The 13,917-nt window shown below is 38.2% G+C and overlaps 1 long non-coding RNA gene across 4 annotated transcripts in view; it reads right to left on the reverse strand.

Moving 5' to 3' along the window:
- Nucleotides 1-13,917, reverse strand: part of LOC121422864 — a 46,891-nt gene that overhangs the window by 21,706 nt on the left and 11,268 nt on the right. The window contains exon 1 of one of the 4 annotated variants that reach the window (XR_005971199.1): nucleotides 8,737-8,901. The exons of the other annotated variants lie outside the window; for them this stretch is intronic. This is a non-coding gene — a long non-coding RNA (uncharacterized LOC121422864). Of the gene's footprint in view, nucleotides 1-8,736; nucleotides 8,902-13,917 lie in introns of those variants that run through there. 4 annotated transcript variants of the gene reach the window in all.

Raw genomic sequence — 13,917 nt, forward strand, 5'->3', positions numbered from 1 at the left:
TTTAGTCTCTGCCTAGTATGAGCATGCTTAAAGGAAACCAAAACCCAAGAAGAGAAGCAAACTTATTGGAAAGAGTAAAATGAGAGGACGTTTAAAAGTCTTATACCCTTTTTACACAGGATTTTCTTAGCCCCGGACTATCGCTAACCCCGTACTATTCTTAACCCCGTACTATTTTTTTCCTTTTCACACATGCCAAATTGTTATTGCTAAAAAACCCCGGATAAGCAATGCTTGCTTACCCTGGATAAGCAATGCTTGATTTTTTACACACGAAACTCGCTAACCCCGAACTAGTGGTTTTTACACACGCTAAAATTTCCATAACCCCGTACTATAGGTGGGGCTAAATTGCTATTTAGCCCCACCTATAGTACGGGGTTAAGCTTAGCCCACTTTCGTTTTACACTAGTGATCTTAACCCCGTACTATCGCTCTTAGCACCGCAATTGCTGGGATAACCCTGCTTTTTTGCAGAGCCAAATAATCCCGTACTAAAGGTGGGGTTAGCCCACTTTGCAAAAATGCTGTGTAAAAAGAAAGTGGGCTACATGTAAGCTTAATCCCGTACTATAGGTGGGGCTAAATGGCAATTTAGCCCCACCTATTGTACGGGGTTAAGGAAATTTTAGCCTGTGTAAAAAGGGTATTGTTGTACTTTCTATGAGGCTATTCTCACTATGCTCCTAAACTAGTTTAGTGGAAACTAATTTAACGTGTAGTAAGAATGGTCAAAGTCTTAGAAGTGATCTTCTACATTTAAACCAGTTTGGAAAACCACCTCGCGATGTAGTTTTCAAGATCGCTTTGCCTCGTTAAACTGGTTTTAGCCTAAGTGAGGACACAACCGTTATTCGGGAAGCGATCTTCGCATGATTTTGAACATGCTACTCCACACGGCAGGTGTAGAATGCCCATGCTGCGGTTTCAAATTTCGCGTGAAACGTGTCACCCCACTGACAGCGTTTCCATAGCAACAAGAGCACTTTCCGTGAAGTGATTTTGAAAACCACTTTCATGTGATCAAGTGGGAACGCTAGCAAAGTGATCTTCCAAACTGGTTTCCTGAATCGCCTTCCAGTTTTAGAAAGCGTAATGAGAACGGCCTCTATGGGATCCTCAAACAAGCAAACATGCATCAAAATGGCTTATTTTGTGGACAACTCTCCATTTGTTTTGTAAACAAATTTTCAGATTTTCCCCTATATTTTACATATTTCATATTATCTCCTCCTGACCTTGACATACATGTGATGTGAATTATATTTTCCCATGACATATGCTGCGCTCAGGAGGCAAGATGCATTTTGAAAGATAATGAGGAATATCTGAAAATATGTGTACAAAACTATTGGAGAGTCATACACAAAATCAGCCATTTTGAAGTATGTTTGCCAATTTGAGGATCCCTAACAAGACATTTTAAACGTCCATAACTTGCTTATTTCATAACCTATTTGATGAAACTGTTTTTAAATTGTTCCTCTCATTTACTCTTTCCGAGGAGATTGCCTCTCTTCTTGGGTTTTGGTTTCCTTTAAGGGCCTATGTGGACGTCTAGCCTAGTTTTTCAATGCAAGTAAATTGGCCCTGTCTCGTTTCATTTACACATGAACATTAGAAGAAATCCTCTCTATCTGCTTCCTGTTTCAGCTCTCCAGAGTTTCACTTCCACAAACATTCATCTATCATCACATTTCACTCTCCAAGCATGTACCTAATCTTACCACTTCCTCCTCAGTCACATCATTGTATAACCAGAGTTCATGAATTCTGACTCTTGCTACATTACACGAAAGGTGCTGTAACAATAGGTGGTTTCAAACCGCCTCGATCACAAGAATCCCCGTTAAATTACGAGAACTTTTTAAGGCTAAAAAATACCCGTTAATTATTCCTGCATTCACACCGCCCCGAAACACATCCTTCGGGATAAGTTCCCGAAGTTACGAGCATGCGCAGTATGGTTTGATAAGCAGGCAAGGCGCGAGATTCAAAATCACTAGCCCAGCAGCCACCCACGTCGCCGCGCCCAACGACACGCTGGGCTAAAAGTTCCCGTAATTTGCTTCACATTGCCAAAATACCTGCAACCTTGGAAAAATCCCCACGAAAGTTCTCGTAATTTCGCCAAGTACCTACTGGGTATTTTCTTTTGGGGAAATTACACGTAGTTTGCTTTCAATACCAAAATACCTGGTATTTTCTGATCGGGGTAAATTTCCCAATCAGAGAATACCTGGAACTGGTGAACTTTGAGGCGGTCTGAAACCACCTAATGCAATTATATTATACAGCCAAAGCACCCATATTGTGGAAACATTGTTACATGTATGATTGTGCTCAAAAGTTTAATAGTAAACCCCACAACAAAATGAACTTCTTCATGCCGAATGTTGAATGCAGACAACGGCTCTGCAATGTTCATCCAGCCAAAAGAAACAATCTGTATTGATTTTAATATTTTATCACCTGAATTCACAATTAAATATCTGTAGGGCCGTCTGCACCATCCCGAGTTTTCAAATTAGCGCGCGATTTCTGATCCGGAAAATTATCCCAATCTGAACGAGATTATTTGCAATGGAGATGCAATTATCGCGCTAGTTCGTAGGATTAATCTCGAGATTGCAATGCCAAGTCAACTTGGGATTATTTGCAAAATCGCGCGCTAATTCGTAAGTGCAGACACACTCGGGATTATTCATTCACGGCGTCAAACCATAATGCATCAATACCTCGCCCGAGCAGGAATCGCTCACCTTGCAATGGTGGAGACGGGGTTTCTTGAATCTCTAGATTAATCGCAAAGAGGGCCAATCAGGCTAAAATCTTAAGATTGAGCAATCTCGGGATGGTGCAGCACCACCTATTGGGAAGTGTACTGTAGCATACGGGAGTTGTCAACGGATCACATGTAGATTTGTGGGCTTATCAGATAGAAATTTGCTGAAAACATGATACTCCTATAAATAATAAAGGACAGACCATACGCAGAATAAATACAAGGAAATTGAAACCCTGTACCCATCTCAACGTGTTCGGAATAAAACTCAAATAAAAATGAAAGAAAAGTCTGAAATACACTAGCTGATTGGCTGAAAAACAGGTTACTATTGATTTTATCAGTTGTGTTTATGCACTTTAAAGTTTCAGTTTCAAGCTGTCCTAGATTTTGTACTTTTCTCTTTTAAAGTGCAATATCTCTTTTTTTTCATTACTATGTCAATTTGCTATTGTCCTCTGCACTCTGAAGAACACAAGTAGACTTACCTCAAGTGACTGATTAATTATATGAAACATATCACACAAATATTTTTTGTATTTATAATGTTTTAATGCAGCACACTCAATGGTATTAAAAACCCAAGCACAAGGTGCCTACTCCAGGTGCTCTTGCATTAAGTTGAGTGTACCTGATATGCCTGCAATGTCATTAACATTACACATCTAAACCTGTACATTATTTGTTTCATAAATTGGGTCATCAGTGTGAATTTGTAGTATAAACTTGACTGAAATCCCTCCACATTTCCTTGACATAAACTGACGAGGATGCTTCATCTACTATACATCATGGCATCACGAGCATAACCTGGAAACTAGTTTAACGTGTAATGAGAACGATCAAAGCGGTCTTGGATGCGATTTTCCAAACCGGTTTGGAAAACCACCTTGCAATGTAGTATTCAAGACCGCTTTGCCTCGTTAAACTGATTGTATTGTAAGTGAGGACACAACCATTCTTTGGGAAGCGATCTTCGCACATGCTGTGTGTAGAATGCCTACGAAAATGAGAGCGTACCCATAGCAACAAGATCGCTTTCCATAAAGTGGTTTTGAAACCACTTTTGGGTGATCAAATGGGAACGCTAGCAAAGCGATCTTCCAAACTGGTTTCCTGAACCGGTTACCAGTAAAGAAGTTTTTCGGATTGTAATAAGAACGATGCCTCGGTCTTTACGCACTAGAGGTAAAATGATGCACAGTGCTCCACAGCGGCGTACCGTGGGTCACGGCATTGGGGGGGCACCAGCAAAAATTTTTAGTCACTTAGTGAGCGCGCGAAGCGTGCGCCCAGTTACCAGGTATACTGACCTATTAGAGACATTTTAAGGACAGTGCAATTAAACGGATATGTATCTCACTTGTCAAATAATGCGAGCGCGAAGCGCGAGCTTAAAATTTTTGATATTCAGACCTAAAAAGAGACATTATAATCAATCTTTTGTAATCATGATACGTACCTGTCTCGCTAAAAAAATGCGAGCGCGAAGCGCGAGCTTAAAATGGATGATATTCAGACCTAAAAAGAGACATTATAATCAATCTTTTGTAATCATGATACGTACCTGTCTCGCTAAAAAAATGCGAGCGCGAAGCGCGAGCTCAATTTTTGTAAATATTGACCCCCAAACAGGAAGATTTTAAGGACTATATTTGAATTATACTTGCTTATATAGCGCTTAACACTTAGTTTGTCAGAAGTCTCTAAGCGCTCTACAGTATATGCAGCATAATTACTTTAGGAATCCAATAAGAGTATATACATCTCACTATAAGTCATCCAATGCGATTGCCAATAAGCACTTGCTGATTTTGTTAGAATTATATCTAAACATGCACATAAAGCACTTGTAATCGTGATAAACATGCCCATCTCACTAATCAAATCTTGCGAGCGCGAAGCGCGAGCTGAAAATTTAGGAAATTCAGACCTGAAGAGGGGCATTTTAAGTCTTGTTTGTAGGAATTCACGAAGACCATACGTAGTTCACTAACAAAATGATGCATGCGCGAAGCTCGAGCTGAAAATTTAGGAAATTCAGACCTGAAGAGGGGCATTTTAAGGCTTGTTTGTAGGAATTCACGAAGACCATACGTTCACTAACCAAATGATGCGAGCGCGAAGCGCGAGCTGAAATTTTTTGATATTTAGATCAGAAAAGGGAAATTTTAAGGACTGATTCTAGGAATTCTTGGAGAGCAGACATATTTCTCCAATCCACTACTGCGAACGTAATCACGGAAAGGAAATGTTTTATATTAAGATCTTATATAGGGCGCTTTAAGCAGTCATGAAAAAGAAGCATACTATTTTACATAAAACAATAATAACTCGATCGAAGTGCGAGGAAATATATTTGGCAGTTTGGTGTATATTGACTTGAAAACGGGAGGTTTTATTATAACAGGAGTATATACATGTATCTCGGCAAACAGACAATGCAAGCACCAGGAACAATGAAGAGATAGGCCCTGAGCAAATTATGTTTCATATAAAAAAAAGTTTTTTAATGTTATATAACATAACATAATTATGATATAATATAACATTATAATGAATAATAATGTCTTCTTCCCCACTACGTTTCTCTTCCTTTCTCCCTCTTTTTTTCCCTTTTCCCCGTTTTTTTTTTTTTTTTTGGTCAGCCGATTGGGGGGGCACGTGCCCCCCCATGCCCCCCCGTAGTTACGCCACTGGTGCTCCACACAATAGTGTGCAGCTAGAATGTTGTTCAACTGTATAAAAGCAGGAGCACATGATTTTCATAAACACTCATAATGGCTTACATGTACATCCCTAAACCGTTTTTTTTAAATAGTGAACAATTTCAGCAGAACAACATGAAACATACAAATGAGTGGCACTCTGCGCCTCTCTGTACATGTATATAGGCCTATGTTCTACTATGTACAGTTGTAAGTATCATCAGAGGGAAAAAGGCCTCTTTCATCCATCCATATGTACACCTATCAAGGCATCATTTCAGAAAAAAAAAATGCTGATCACGTGCAGCCACTGGCTGTACAGATGTGCCTAATGAGCAGGCCAGAAACCTCATCAACATTTGCCATTATGAGTGAACATTGGGGTGGAAGATTATGAGCAAATGGGTGGTTCTCCATCAGCTCACGAATGCTCAATCTTGACTCTTGAAACTCTACATACCCTAGCCTGAATAAGGGTCAACCTTTGTGAACATACAATTTGACCCCCCACCCCCAAAAGCAAATTGAGGATGAGACACATGATGTAAAGCTACAGTATGTGGCTACATTGGAGCTTTATATTCTCCTTTTGGGCGTTTTTAAAACTATTCGGGTTCTACACCTATCCGTGAAAAATGCCCCTGTCCAATAGCAGAGACACCTCCTGGGTCCCCCCCCCCCCCCCGGATTTGTAAATGTAGGAAGTAGAAAATACTTGGAATATCCAATAATTGGATAAAATTTATAGATTATAATCCTGCAAAAAATACCTGATGTTGTATATCAATGGAATATGCATGGTTATAAAAGCAGCGAGAAAAGGCCTACAAGCCCAGGGGGTGGGGTACTCAATTATAACATGCATGATACCCATGTGCCGCACCAAGGTCGAAAAAGGGGGCACAGGAACTTAAGCTTTGTCTTGAAACAAGGGTCTCAGAATGGCTCTTGGATCAACGATTGCTAAAAATGCAATGCTCTGGAACTGACCACATCAAAAAAGGGAGTCTCCAAAACTCATTAAATCATAGGTATAATTGGTAGTGGCTATGTAAAAAAAAAGTGCATGCATATGCATAAGGGGCTAGTGCAAGCTAACTGCTGGTGCGGGGAACTTCGGAGGGCTGGAAGAATGACTCCGCGCCGATCGAGCTCACCGTTCCGACTGGCTGAGAAGTACACGACGGGCGCTCTCTGGAATGAGAGATCACAAATTTGAGGGTCTCTGGAACAGGAAAAAGTGGGAATTTCTATGGCTTTCTAAATTGGTGATGCTTTGAAAGGAAATTTAGGCTGAAAATGGGGGTCTCAACCGCAGCACATACATTTATACTGAGTACCCCCCCCCCCTGCCTACAAGTCAAATATACTTAGCTTATGGTTATGACCAAAATACAGGCCTATATGAAATGTACTTGGAGCTACATGTATGCACAATATAACTCCTGTAATTGTAGCTAATGCATCCGTATTGACTTAGAATAGATCTTGCAGGCTTACATATGGAACAACATCATTCAACTTTCTATGGTACAAACTGACAATCATTTGCTCATCCGTGTATTTCTAGTACAAGTATACACTCACTGTCAAAGCAATGATGATAATCCACTCTTCCCCCCATAAATGTGCTGAAAAACTATACCTGTATGTATTTATCCTTTTCACTTTCAAGAGAATGCTGGACTACAGCAAGATGGCCACAGCTCATGAATAATCAATATTAAAGGTAAATACTAGTTTTGGTAATGATATATCAAAATGAGTTCGTACAGAATCCAATGAAATGACCACCAAAGTGTCTGTTTGTATAAATAAAACGCATGTGCCAAAGGACTCTGGAAGAAGTTGTGTAATTGCTGAGAAATCAGTAAATAAGCACAGGATTCGGCTAGCGCGTCGTGCCCGACCCGGCCTCTAAGCAATAATTATACATTGTCCCACGTGCGTTTATCTGTGTTGGGGATCTTCGGTGTGAATATTTTTCAGGGTAGATTTCAAGATTTCACAAAGTTCAGTTAATGTAACTGTACCAGATCTAGATCCTCGATGATATACTGACAATTAAGCCTAAGCCTTGTTTTACAGACTTTCTCATGAAATCAGTGTTTACTGCAACTACTGGAATTTCTCTTTAACATGCACATGTCTGGCTCTCTATACTATTACTCACATCAGATGCATTCCATGAAGACTACAACTACTCATCAGGCCTGAATTCCCTAGCAAGACAGGTAAAGACTACAATGCATGGTAAGGAGTTCCAGTCTGAAGAAGTGTCAAAGTCATTTCCGATCCTAATTCTGTGATTGATGATTTCCACCAATACAGACACTAGAGGCCTTGTATGCCAATGGAGCAAAATATGAACAAGCCCAAACGTGTTTACCAACTAACTTCTGACATCAATTGAAAAAACGAATCTGGTGAATGCTCAGCGATGCATTCACTTCCAAAGCTTTCGTCCTACAACACAGAATAATAGTTTTATTTGAAGGGGTTTATTTTTACACACTACCCTCAAAATAGTTTGCAGTACACCTACACACATGTATGGAAAGAAGATGAATGATAAAAAAAATTGTTTTATTTTATAAAGATCTGACCAGTATTTCTTTTTAATACTGGTCAGATCTTTATGAAATGAAATAAAGTACCTAAATACAGGTGTCTGTAAATGCATGCCTAAAAAAGAGTGGTTGCATCACTGTATCTCATTACAAATCTGATATAATAGACTGTTGGTCAATGGGAACATATCCAATCCCATTTTGATAATGGAGACTTATTGTTTAAAAATGATTCATATCTTGTACATGTACAAACATTTAGTTTGAATTCATTCAATGTAAATGGTGATTTCAGGTATTTCCATGTTTGATATAAATGTACATACATTACAGGTACATGTAGGTCTACTAGCAACAATGTTGGCCAATGATCCAAAATTCACTGATAATAGTGCATGTAGCAAAATGGTGCAGAACGGATGTACAGAAGCTCATTTTAGCAAGTTATAATTCCTGAAAAACATGTACATGTAGTTTGTTTTATGAGGGCAAAAAAATCCATATGTTAGGAAGCTCCATGCAGGCCCATCCGTGCAAGTGGAAACCAGCTTTCATAGTACATACAATGTACATACCAAGTCTGCATTCTTGCAAACAGTATAGACATTCCACACAATTTCTACAGTAAATTGTATTTTAAAGCAGACAGATCAATCATTTGAAATTCCATTACCTTTTTTCATATCTCCTCATATTGCCCTTGAAGCTACGTAAGATGAGATATACACCACATCAAGAGAGAAAGGAAATACCTTTAAATGATACCTTTGAAATGGTTCAACTCTGTGAATGGTACCTCGATACCACAAGGCAAAATAGGCGTCAACCTTCCTTAGTCCACTGAATTATGCAATGTTTTGAAAACGTGGGACTGTGCTGTGGCCTCAACTGGGTGAACGAACAGAGAGAAATTCCCCTCGGAGATACAAATAGATCAATCCTTTGAATAGCTAATGAATCATCACTGTGCAATCCATAATAGATAAGCAGTATGGAGCCTAATGCCAACAAGGGGTCATTTCATAGCCTATTCCAGTGGGCTATGATTATTTTCATAATAGTGAAGAATACTAGAGAAAAAGTGGAACAAGTAACCAAAAAGGACATTTCTCAGTTTATGAAACATTTCTTTCTCTATATTTCTTTATACTTCTGTAGTCACTCATGCTGTTTCCCATCATCTCTCAGTGACATTGTCAACCATATTGAACAACCTGACATCAAAATGATATTTTAATGGAAATCCTGAATGACTTCATTCAATTTTACATAATTTGACGCACAAAATTGCATAAAATTTTGCCACAGAAACAGTGTTCCAAAGAATCAATTTGTATCATGATTCCCTTTAGGTGGTTTAAAGCTGCCTCATTCACAAGAATCCCCATTAAATTATGAAAACTTTTTCTGGCTGACAACTACATGTTTATCATTTCCCACATTCACACCCCTAAAACATACTTTTTCGGGATAAGTTCATCAACTTACCAGCATGCACAGTGTGGTCTGATAAGCAAGCAAGGCAGGAGATTCAAAATCGCTAGTTCAGCAGCCACCAACAAAACCCACACCCAACTACACGCTGGGCTAAAGTTCCCATAATTTGCTTTCACATTCCCAAAATTCCTGCAACCGTGGAAAAATCCCTGCAAAATTTTTCGTAATTTTGACAAATACCATCTATAATAGCGGGTATTTTCTTTTGAGGAGATTACGCGTAATTTGCTTTCGCACTGCCAAATTTACCTGGTTTTCTGACAGAGGTAAATTTCCAGAAAATACTTGAAACTGACAAATTTTGAAGCGGTCTGAAACCACCTTTTTAGTGTCTGGGCTCAAGATTTGCATGAGTACACCCAAGAATAGATAACCCTCTGAGTCTAGAACCATGCTAGAACATGATTTTAAAGTGGATTCCCTATTTTCCACCATATACGGTACTGAGTACATACCATATGGTCAAAACTGCTCACAAATTAGAGGTACAAAACGGGTTAATATGGTCTACATGTATGGGACCGGGGTATTACTGTAAACAATATTCACATGTTGCATTCTTTTCATCTAATATCATGTTTACAGTTTATACAAAGAAAGATAAACAAGGCTTTAACTAAACTGACTAAATACAGCTTAGTAGGTGTGAAGATTAATGATGATGAATGTGCACAGAGACCAAAATGTGTTTCAGTACAGTACTTGCATACTGCTCGGGCTGCATAACCTGCATTCACTCTTTATCTATTGCCTGTAATACCCCTTTCAAAAAACTTATTATGCGGCTAATAGCAGCATAATTTAGTCGTAAAATCAGAGGACCAGAGTTATCCGCATTATTTTGATGCTGCAATTATCCGCATTATAGCAGCATCGGGACCAGATTTTGACTTTATGAACGCATTTCGAAAGTAATGCGGATAATCGCCATGGAGCGGTCACCCTTTTCCAACGCAACCGCATCGGAGGGGGTGTGTGCAGTTGCCATGACGATTATCCTCCTTTTTCAGGACGGGCGCTCGTAAAAATAGTGCGGATTATTTTCGGAGTTCATGAACGCAATTTTTATTGAATTATCCGCATTACTCTTGGCGGCTAATTGGAGGAAAGGTTAATGAAAGGGGTATAAGTAGAGAATTTACTGTTGGTTTTGTCTAAAAGTAGGACGGCATTATTACATACACTGGATTCTAAATTTTGGGATACCTCGGTGCTCGCCCCATAATTAGCAAGGGAACCCGGGCGCAGAAATACATGAAATCAATAGCCCAAGTGTACTGTTAGGTCTAATAATCTAATGAAGTAATCAAGGCATGGCAAACATGTTCCCTGCATATGTACATACATGTATGTAGTATTGTAGACAACAAACAGAACAAGATCATTGTAAGATGAAACAAAAGTCATGCAGATGCCTATCTTGACATTTCAAGGACAAACAATGCGGATCGGGATTAACACTTCGCAACCAACCCACAGCTCCTTTACAGATACAGTACACAGGGAAATCATTCGCATTCTTTTTAATATCACACCACATGTTGAAATATAAAATCCCCCAACACAACCACAACTAATCGCGTAGATTACCACTGACGGAAGTTCCAAAGCTTCTGAACTTGACTGGCTATATGATGTCACGCCTAAGCCTTGAACCAAACTGACTACTGATGCTAAGTACACTACTCAAATAATTATCCATGACTTTGTACAGGGTTATATTTTTTTTGCAAAAATTCAATTTATCCTTTATTTAATTTCTCTATCAATATAAATTCAATTTTGAAAAGTTCAGTCATTATGTGACATCCATACACACTGCATACAACTTAAATCAAATTACATGTTATGATCAAGTGTACATGTAGGCATACATGTAAGAACATTGAAAAAAAATCATAGCAAAACTTGTTTTAATGGTTGTTTTTTCCCAGATTTTTATTTTCTTGTTAACATTCTACATCCTATGGATTATTAAATGAATAAAATATTATTTCAATGCAACAATAATTAAAAGAAATATTGTTAGGTTTTTTTTTCATCTTGAATAAGAATAGTAACATACAGGAATTCAATTCTAGCCAAGAGTGTCCAGTTACAAATATGTTTGCCACTTGAAAATATTGGAAAGGAAATACCAAATGTCTCTGATAAACATCTCCCTCGAAATGATGACATTCTAATTTTGGCAAACTCCCTTTCCAGACAGAAATATTCATTCTAGATTAATTCACTTGATTTCATACACATGAAGGAGGAGGAACTGATCAATTCATTTGGAAGGCAGAAGACATTCATAAGGATTGTTTCATGAATAACTAAGACAAACTTTAAATACAAAACGAGCTGAACTACAAGAGTACAACAATAATTCCTCAGACACACGTAGAGAAAACGTATACGTGTGAATGCCCCCATTTCTGGACAATCAATTTTCTAGGTTTTATTAATAATTATCTTCTTGTGTGAATGTTCCACAAGTAGCACTGTCAAGTTCCATGATTCATCAGTTTCCAGGGCTGTTCCTGTATCATATTTTTTTATGATTGATACTGAAGAACAAAGAAAACATAAGCTAGGATCAGTAATCTTAGCTCACAATGCTGTTTTTATTGCTGTCACTGAATACTGTCATGGTTAAACTAAAAAACTACGGGATTGCAAGAATTTTGATTTCTCCTCAGTCAAACAATCCTTATAAACTGCAAAAAAAAATTTTTTTTTGCTTTGATATTACACGCATAGCACTATATTTATTTGAAGTCCTAATACACATAATTCACGAAAAACAGGACTTCTCAATTCCGGTAGATTCACAATATGGTGCACCATCTATCGGTAGCGAACAGGTCAATTGCCTAACTTCGCAGTCGACATCGCGCGCAGGCAGCACACAAAGCTAGTTTACTGTAATATGACTGTGATGCTTCAAAAATGAAAACCATTTATGGCAGAAATTCACCAAATTTCGCACAGAAATATGCAGGCAAATTTCTCTCCCACCTCCTGGGGCCCGTTGCACACAGAGTTACAATCAAACGCAACTCTAAAAACCCTACGCAACTTCATTTTTAACCAATCAACAGCCCCCATTTTGGACTTGCGATTGATTTTTTGACTTGCATTTAAACGCAACTCTTTCTGTAATGGGCACCTGGACCTGCTTTATACCGCATATCTGGTCGAGCCGCGTCAGCCAGCTCTGAATAATCGCATGCGTGCATTTTAGTACTTAAGTGTGCAACAGATGTCGACTTTTTCCCATGAGGCATTGCAAATTTTTGCCCTTCCGCTGCAATCGATAGATGGTGCACCTAGTTGTGAATCCAACGAACTACCGATTAAATATTTGTCAGGCTTCAAATTAAATGGAAATCAAATACTGAAACATACTGCTGAAAAATAGCAGCAAACAGAACAAGAACAATGGCGCATCATGTGTTGGATAATAATGCAATATTTAATCAGGCCTGTAATAGTTAATAGAGTTGCTCCCTAAACATGATAGTATTCCTATTTAACATGAAGGAATATTGATTTAAATTTCATATAATAAAGAACTACTTCTAGTTTCTTGAAATTTAGGAAAATAATTTACTTTCAAAACATGTTGGTTATCCCAACTTATAGTAAGTCTATATTATTAAAGAATTCTGCATTGATCATACAGTACTTGTTATAAACTTACATACATGTATGTTTCAAATTTATATGTTGAGATTATTTCATCTACAGCAGGGAATAATTTTCCTGATATGGCATCACAATTAGCTCAAAACTTTTGAAAGACTGCTATGCATTAAGTCTTTTGTATAGCATATTTTTACGTTAGACTGTACACTAATTAGTTGAGAGCTTTTCTCTTATGACCAAAATGCATAGTATATTACAAACAAAGCAAGCAAGTTTACGGTCTCATTTTCTGATGCAATATCAATAAACCATACTTTTAAATTTAAATGTATCGCCAGCAGCTGGATATACGTTATGTAGTCCAACCATTAAGGTATAATAGTGGTAGACACTATAGTAAGTTCCTGAATCTTGACACCATTTTGTATCCATATGTCTGATATGTACAGCAATGCAAGAAGAAAACTCTGCCAAGAACCAAATAGGAAACAAGGGCAAGATGGCAGGAAATGGTTTTGGCATTATCACCTCCTACTCATTTTTTTGCTCTTCATAAATAGCATATTTGGAATAGAGTGACATATGGAGGCTTGGGCATTATTGTGGTACAAAATTAAAATGAAAATCCAAAGTGTCAAAAATGACAAAGTATTAGGCTGGGAATATGAGCATTTTAGTAGCACCCCCTCTCTCTCGCTTCACCAATCTTTGTGTCTCTTATACC

Source organism: Lytechinus variegatus, chromosome 10 (assembly GCF_018143015.1).
Source record: "Lytechinus variegatus isolate NC3 chromosome 10, Lvar_3.0, whole genome shotgun sequence".
Classification (NCBI taxonomy): domain Eukaryota; kingdom Metazoa; phylum Echinodermata; class Echinoidea; order Temnopleuroida; family Toxopneustidae; genus Lytechinus; species Lytechinus variegatus.